The sequence below is a fragment of the Pezoporus occidentalis genome, unplaced genomic scaffold (assembly GCF_034315485.1).
Source record: "Pezoporus occidentalis ecotype Australia unplaced genomic scaffold, CSIRO_AGI_Poc_V1 ctg98, whole genome shotgun sequence".
Classification (NCBI taxonomy): Eukaryota; Metazoa; Chordata; class Aves; order Psittaciformes; family Psittacidae; genus Pezoporus; species Pezoporus occidentalis.
In genome coordinates this window covers 499,306-508,067 of record NW_026916347.1, presented here as the reverse complement: position 1 = coordinate 508,067, position 8,762 = coordinate 499,306, and the positions used below count along the sequence as shown (strand labels likewise).

At 41.1% G+C, this 8,762-nt stretch overlaps 2 long non-coding RNA genes across 2 annotated transcripts; both read right to left on the bottom strand.

Annotated features, from left to right (window-relative positions):
• Positions 1-395: 395 nt before the first annotated feature.
• LOC134157617 (uncharacterized) lies at positions 396-5,957 on the bottom strand. The gene is made up of 3 exons (XR_009962393.1): positions 5,182-5,957; positions 1,150-1,251; positions 396-600 (listed from the first exon to the last, which is right to left on the bottom strand). It is a non-coding gene; the product is annotated as an uncharacterized LOC134157617 (long non-coding RNA).
• Positions 5,958-6,356: 399 nt separating this feature from the next.
• Positions 6,357-8,180, bottom strand: LOC134157588 (uncharacterized). Its single transcript, XR_009962382.1, has 2 exons — positions 7,533-8,180; positions 6,357-6,919 (listed from the first exon to the last, which is right to left on the bottom strand). It is a non-coding gene; the product is annotated as an uncharacterized LOC134157588 (long non-coding RNA).
• Positions 8,181-8,762: the final 582 nt, after the last annotated feature.

Sequence of the window (8,762 nt, the reverse complement as noted above, 5' to 3'; positions counted from 1 at the left end):
AGCCTAATGACATCTATGTGTTGTTAGTAAGAAAGGTAGGTTCTCTTCAAAGAAACTGTTAGCCATAGGGTACTACTACATGAGAGACAACTTTGCCTAGGGGTAAACAAGAAAACAACCTCCTTCTGAGTTTGGAAAACAAAAAGAAGAGAGGAAAAAAGCCGGGGAAGGATGTGTAAATGGAGCTTTGTGCAATAGTGCTCTGTTATGTGAGCTGTATGTGACAATAGCCCTGAAACCCTATGCGAGCAAACTCATAAAAGAGGTCACTGTCTCTTTAATTAAAGCTCCCTGGTTTGAGGTTAAAAACAAACCCGGTGTTTTATGGCCAGGTGTGCGTGTGAAAGAGATGGGAACCCGATCCCCAGCCCAGTGGCAGAGCAGCAGAGAGGAGATAAGGGAGGAAAGCTTTTTATTAAGGTGTTGCTTGAATGCTGCACCAGGCAAGGCAAAAGCTGGAGAAGCAGAACACACAAGCCCCATGGGACCAAGGCTGCAGCAGGGCAGCACCAGGCAACAGGAATGCTGGAGAGGCAGAAGAAGCCTCCAGGACCAAGCCTTACAAACCATCAGGAACAGGAAAAGATCTAGAAGCGTCACCTGAAGAGGAAACACAAAAAGCACGAAGAAGGTATGGGGAAAATAGCAACCGTTACTAATTTCTAAAACCTACAGAGGCAAGGACAACAATGATGGTGTGGTATTTCTCAGTTAGCAAATAACAGAGGAGCAAGAGCAACTATAGAGCCCTTGTTGGTAGGGCTTGAGAGGGGCCAAACCTTCATTAAGCAGTCTGCAGGCAAGAGCCTCATATCAGTGGTGGAAACAACAGGGACCAGGCTGATCTTAGCATCTAAAAAATGCCAAACCAAGACAAGAAGCAGAGAGGTTGCACTCTCTTCTGAGCCCTTCCTGTCAGTGATGTATATATTGCTCCAGACATTCAAGCCCATGACACCATTACTGACAGCAAATTTGCCATATAATCTAATCTAATCTAATCTTTAGGTCTCACTTCTAAACTACCTGTCACTAGAATATTGAACTATAATGCAGTGCCTATATCCCATGGGTCAATTTGGCTACAGGTCCTTTCTTCTCCTCCAGCTACCAGTCCCTGTCCCTAAAACTTATCAACAAGGAAAACACCAATCAGTTTTCTCTTATACCAGCACCAAGAGGTCCAAATGTTCAACTTGAAACAGGAAACAATCCAGAACCAAGTCCGTGGGTTGGAGGCCACAGTCTGTCCTGGGTAGAAACATAATGCAAGCCATATATAACACCGTCTCTGGGCACTTGAAACAATGTGTTTTGAGACACAATCTGAATTCCAAGTTCAGCATTGCCATGATTATCCCAAAAGTTGAAGTGACACTTATGAGATCCTCAGCAAATGGATTTGCTACAGTAATTACTAAAAGAAAGTGGAAATGTAACATGGAACAAAAAGCTTTGTGAACCTCCCATCTTATTACACAGCAACAAAACATGTTCCTGAACTGCTGTAGTATAAACAAATGTCTGTGATTTTCTCTCAAATTGTTTTACTTTGTATTTTTCTTGAAGAAAATGCACACACTATTATAATACATACAATCAGAAGACAGTAGAAGGTCAGCACATTATTTACTGCATTAAGTGAAAATCAGAGATCTATGGATGGGAAAAGCAAGGTAAGACAGGCAGAGCAACAAAAAGGCCAGAGGAGAGAGCCAGCTACAAGCGCAGAGTGATATTTTGCTCATATTTATCAGTCTTTTGTTGTAACTTGAAGTTTATTTCCATATGGTATTAAATATCCTATCTCTAAGCTATAGGCAGGAAAATTAAGGGACAGAGAGGAAATTTGACTACCACAGAATTAGGAACAAAACCAGAGTCTCAGAAAAAAAAAACAGAGTCTCAGAAAAAGTATTAGAAGACCCTTGCAGATAAAAAACAATATACATGCATGGATGTGTTTTGCTGTTTTTCCTACCCTGCATTATATGACTGAAAAAGATTAAGGCAAGAGCAAAACAAGGTAGAAACTAACAATCTCTTGCATACAATTAGACAGAAGTAAGGCTCTGGTATTTGGGATTACAGACCAGTGAAATCCAGTGGAAGAATCAGGGAACTTCACATACTCTGGAGAATGCAAGACTGGCTACCTTTACTCTAAGCAAGGCAGATGCAGTGGTGGCTCCACACCCTCACGTCAGCCAGCTCAGGGACCAGTCTGGCATGTCCCACAGCGCTTTACCTACTGGTGTGCCTACCTGCCTTCACAGAGAAACTAGGGGGAACTGGTGTATACTCATGCCTCAGCCCTCCCTTCCGAATGGGACAAAGGCACAAGTGAGACACATTTGGACTCTGAAGCATTTCTTCAGCTTGCACATATCCATAGCAAAGAAACCTGAGATAACAGAGAGTGGCTCAGAGACACTTGTCAGAGAGGCCACAAAAGGAACCAACTTATTCTTAAATCTGTCACAAACAACCCCACCAAAATATCAGTATCACTTTTCTGCTAGAAAACAGTGTTTGTTAACTTCCGCCACGGACTATCAGTTCCAGACTCTAAGTTCCCCTCTTCGCTGCTTTTCCCTATGAAATAAAATTAATATAGTACCCCAACTCCCTTCTAGAAGCTGACACACCATCTCCTTTCACAAACCTTTTACCCTAGAAACAGCATTACAAAAATTCCCCTCTACATTTTGTCCAAGAAAGTGAAACAAGAATAAAACAAAAGCAGAGGCAGCACTAGGAAGTGACAGGCATTTAGTGGTTCTGTGCTATAGCTAGTGCACAACACTGATATCCTGAAACTCTTCAGATCTAGATAAAGACCTGGAGAAGTCAATATACAGATGATCCTGCACTGCTTCTATGCAAGGGAAAGAATAGCTGGTCTAATACCCCTTTTTACACCTCTCATTCCCCATTCCTTGCCTGATCCCATATATCCTGTGTTCTTTCAATTATTTAATTTCACAAACTAGATGAAATGGAGTGAGACAACCATAAACAGAATTTAAAGGTAACGTTGTCTGAAATTTCCAGAGAGCCAGGCTTCCACTCCCAGCATCCACCACTGGCTTTTTGACAGTACTTCAACAACAGAGTAGAGGCTAACAGCTCTTATCCATGGTAGCACAAGTCCTAACAAGCCAGTCCCCCTCTTCCTCTGCTCCTACCTCTTACTTTTTCTGCTACTTCTCTCCTACCCCCCGCTTTTTCTCATTCCTCTCCGAGTCTTTCCTCTGCTTCCCTTTCCCCTCTCCCCCCATTTCCATTCCAAAAGTTCCAAGTTAAAAGCATTGCTTAGAGCAAGATCACATCTCCAATAAGAAAGGCAACTTCATTACAGTTTAACATAAAAAGATCAGCAGATATCGACCCATAATTTGGACAAGTGCCATGCTATTGACAGGAAGACAAAATAAGTTAGAATGCCCATGTTTCAAAAATTCTGTATGTACACTCAATCACTAGAACAGAAATTGCAGCCGGGTATATAATAACACAGCCGTGTTCTCTATTTCCCCTGTAGATCAATGCTAATATGAGGAGGGCCATAGAAGATAGATGTTGCCGACAGAAAAGCTTGAAATTCCAGGTTAGGACTTGGGTGGCTTCATGGATAAAAAACTGTGTGTGCAATGGCAGCGGAATTTAAATACACAAGAGCAAACTCCTTCCTTACTACCTAAGAATTCTGTACTTCAAAGTAGTCACTTCTACATTCAAATTCAAGTTAGGGAAACCAGAAACAGACTGACTGTAGGGATTTTAGTTCACACAGCTAGAGACCCCAGCTGGATTACTTAGTGCGATGAGACAACCATAGGACAATGCACTTCACATATTCATAGATACACTGAAAGATACATATGAGCTTTCTGTCCATTACTGACCAATCACTCTGCTAGAAGGTAATTATTCCAGAAAGTAGATGGTGGCAGGAGAGACAGAATATTTCATTTGCTTTTTACTAGAAACCATTTTGCAAGGCTACCAAAGTGCCACAAAATTTCTAGCCCACACGGGTTATGTTTCACTAGTAAGGTTTATGACCCCCACATAACACATGCTTAAGCTGGTCATCAAGAAGCAAATACAGGAACTTCAGCACCAAAAATATCTGTCGTGAGCTAACTCAAACAGATATTTACTGTAACAGATATTTATTCTCTGTACAGACCAATAGGTACAGATAATAAAACAGACAAACAAGGCATTATACTCTCACTTTGCCAAGAGCAATTTTCTACTGTACCAAGGCTGGATCCAATCACAGCTCACATGGAAGGGTTGCAGAAGACTACACGCCACCAAAGCACTGCTGGAAGTCAGCACTCCAAAAAAACCTCAGCTGTGCGACATTCACCTCTACCATTCGGGTCTAAAAACCTCCCGTAGCTAATAGCAGCCAAGATCTTATTTTCTCTAGAAGCCTGCTGTTTGAGACCAAGAGAACTCACTTAGCAATGCATCACACGCTATTCCTGATTATGCAGGAATACCAAGTAATTGAAGAGAAATAATATGCATCCACGACTAGGATTTTTTATCAGGATGTATCCATTCCTGTTTCCTCCAGATTGATATGTATTCATCTTCAAGGCTAACGACTACAAGCCACACGGTTAAATTAAAACTCTGATGTTGCACTGGTAAATCATTCCATATAAAAAAATATTTATTTATTTATCTTTCTCTGCTTTCACTACCCCTATTCACAAGCTTCTTCAGTACTTTAAATCAACATGTTCAAGTTGTTAACAGTACTTTGTACAAACACAGAGTATTTTTTAAAAGATGTATAGTGTGGGTCATTCAGTGTGTTCACTTTCAAACTGTTCAGTAAAGCAGGCTCACTTCCCAGAAAAGATGCTGCCCCATCAAAACTTCAGTTATTTCAGCCTTGATCTAAATCCAAATTCCACAACTAGCCTTTTATCTTGACAGCAAGCCAAACCTTTCTTCAGATACCCCTACATTTTCTGAACTGCACAGAAACCCATGCTGAGGTTTGTGACTCATGCCCATTATTAGTTTAGTCAGATTATAGAGTATTTTGATGTCGGGTTCTCAATACAATGCTGCAATGTTTAAGACATGGATAGGAATTGTGACAAAGGGGGCTGTTAACCCCAATTTTATCATCAGAGACTTTTACAGGCCTACCTGCAGAGGGTCTCTACCAGCAGAAATGCTGTAAGAGCCCCAGGTCTTCAGATCAATCTTAAACTCTCATGAAATCCCATTCAGTGAGCTATAACTGCCCTTTCACCTAGCTCTTCCCCCTTCCTTCTGAGCCCATCTGGCTAATAGGTCAGAAGTGAGGACACCTGTGCACAAAGCCATTGAAGCTGGGAGATTATTTGCTAACTCTGGAAGTTTAGCTCCCATCTGAAGCACCTGCTGTGGCCCTCAATCCACCACCGGTGGCCCCTGATTCACCTTTTAGCTATTTGTTCTGTTAGCGTCATTGGAGGGGTATGTAATGCAAGGAGCACGGCCTGTCTCCCTCCCACACGCGGCTTTCCGGGAACTGACGCTCCCAGCCTTCTCCACCGGGGTGTTGCAGAGTTGCAAAGCTCCTACTGCGGCCTCAGAGTGGCATCTAGTGCTCAGCCACGGCACTGTTCTTCATCAACGCTCCTCAGTAGTTCCCCTGCTCTGCCACTGCTCCTGCACAGATCAGTTCACCTGCTGCCCGCAAACCATGGTCAAGGACTTACTTGGTCTTGGATAGCAAGCAAAATAACTGGGCTACCAGGAAAAGAAATGGGTGCACTTCTCCCAAACTGCAGAATTAACTGATCCCATTGGGAAGTAATGAGTAGTACAGTAAAATAAAAAAGGCAGTAAACCTACCCTTCTTGTTCACCAAACTCTGCTATATGAAGAGGATAATTTCTATAATAAAGCCCAAACTAGAAGAGGGCAGGCAAGTTATATTTAACAACATTCACCCTCCACTGGACACGTGTTGCTCTTCAGCAGCATCTTCCTATTGCTCCTTTACAGTTGGCCAAATCAAAGGAGCAGCTCAAGACACCCTGGCCCCTTATAGACTGGCTTAGCCCAACATGTAATCAGAGACTGGAAAAACCCTTTGTTCACGTTTTCTTTTCTATTTTTTTTCCCCTCCAACAAATGCTTCCAAGTAGCACACTTCTAACTGTAGGATGAGTCAGGAAATATAAATTCCTGATTTCTTTTGCTGGCTCTGACACGGAATTTTTGGAAACAGTCATCATCTTTCTCTACTCCAACCTACTGTATATAAAATTATAAACCACAAATGTAAAGCACACTGAGTTCCCTGACAGAATTATGACAAATTATTCACTTACTTGTTATTCATGTACTTTGCTATTTATTTTTACATGAATTGCCCATTTCTCTGTCACAAAAAGAATTAAGTTTTTATACCTGTGAACACTACAAAGCTAAATAAGTCACAATACAGGAATGAAACAGACCCTTTTGTCACAGACAGCCTCAGAAATATCTGTCATTTGACTACAAGACCTTTTTGTAGCTGTGATAAGATGTACGTGTAGCAGTAAGAAACCAATAAAATATTCATGTAGAATTTTCCTGATACCAAGGAAGAGTAAAGACAAAAAGACTCTAATAAATCTAATTGTCACCTTGAGATAAAGATTAACTTACCTGTACCACTCTGAAATTGTACCAGTATTTTTCCCAGGAGCAATGGAAATAAACCTCTTTTGGATTTCAAATTAAGCACATTTGTAATCAACTGCGAAAGGAATATGAGAGCACAGCAGCAGCATTTTCAGAGTTAATGACTTAAGCTTCCAGTTGTCTGCTTTCTGTAATATACCCAGCAGAGGGCTCCACGACCCCAGTCTTGCTCGCTGTCCTGAAAAGCAGCAATCCCCCGAAGTGCCTGCAAAATTGCAATTGGAGAGTTGGAATCTCCTTGGGCTGGAGCTGAAAATCTGGGAGCAGTGTGCGTTTTCAGAGGGGTGTACAGAAGTTGTTTAAACTTCTGAAAAGCTCTGAGATTAAACACTCACTGCTGTTTAGAAAAAAAAAAAAAGATTTCCTTCTCAAAATACACTTATTCTAAATGGCAAAACCTGGTGTCTCTAGAGGATTGAAGATAAACCACAATTAAAATGCAGTTTGGTTAGTAAGAATGAAAGCAGTAGACAAAAATTAAAGCTATGCACTCATATTCTAGTCTTAACAACAGGAAAGGGAAAATATTTTGAACAGTCCCAAGGACACATATGAACTTGTGATAGAATTAACTATTAAAATGGGAAATAAAGATGGAATCTCAAGAAACACACACCACAAATGAGTACCTTTTTTCAGATTAAGCCCCATCACTGAAGCCTTTCAAAGCCAGAGCATGCAAAAACTGCAGAATACCCAGCATAGGAAACGTGCCTGCATTAAGTAAGGAGCAAAACCAAGTGGAAAGGATGCCTTTTTGTTCTCTAATTTAAAATCAAATATAAAACAGAAGCACATGTAACAGTAAAATTACTCACATACAAATATCATCTACCTACATGTTAAAATGCCACAGAACAAACTTATGCCAAATATATTATGCAACAAGGAGTTAATAATAAGCTGGAGAAAGAACAATTTTCCTCCAGCTTGATTCAACACACTTGCATTATTCATCACACACAAATCTGAGAGAATGTGAACCCCATCAAATAACGAGATGGTGCGTGAAGTTCCCTGGTTCGCAGCAGCCTGTGACTGACCAGTATAAGGACTCTCCAAGAGCCATTTCTTGCGCTGTCTCTGCCTTCCACACGGACCATCTGGGAAGGGTGTGTTTTGTGTGTTTGTATAGGGAATCCCTGGGGAGATTTTGTTGAGCTTTAGGTCAAACCCCTCTGACTTTAAATTAGGGAGCTATTAGATGCCATATTTGTTCCAGTATCTACTACCAGTACTACAATATTGGTCATTTTCCATTAGTGTAAATGAAAACAGAAAGTAGGCTAAAAGAGAGAAGTCTGAGCAGCTATAGGAGAATTTTAGTGGCATTTGAACTTTTTTAGATTCTCTGAGACATCTGCTTCAAAGCCCATTGTGGTTTTTTTCCTCCCTTCATTACCCCAGGATACAGTGCCAATCATCAGCCAGGTTGATGGTAAATTTCAAAGTATTTACAGTAGAAAAAAAAATAAACATGACAACAGAACCAAGCAGAACCAACAGAACCAAGCAGAACCAAGCAGAACCAACAGAACCAAGCAGAAGTCCTGCCTGTTGTCCTGAAACCTACGATTTACAAACCATAGGATTTGTAAGGATTTACACATTGTCAGAATTGGTGGCATCTGAAAACTCTCAACATTTCTCATGGGCCTCGAGGTTTCCAAGTAAGTCAAGGAAACTACAAAGCAGGCTGAAACAAGACAAATAACTCCTTCAATTCTGCTGACAAAGAGGGTGCCATGAACCACCTGTGGAAAAAGCTGGTAACCTCATATGCTCTCATAACATAGACTAGTCCAGGAAGTTCTGTTCGAGTTCAGTCAAGAATTGAGGAGAGGGGTTAGGTCAGATAGGGTAACTGCATTTTTTTCTCTTAGCTTTAAAGACTGTTGATTTTTAGGGGATTTACGTGTGATTTTCCTCAAAATTTCCCCTTTCACTTCACTGTGTTGTAATTCAATTTCTACTGGGTACCTGGCCCGGAAGCAGCTGCATTTTCATTGTGTTCTTTGTATAGTGGAGGTCACACAAGCTGAAACCCA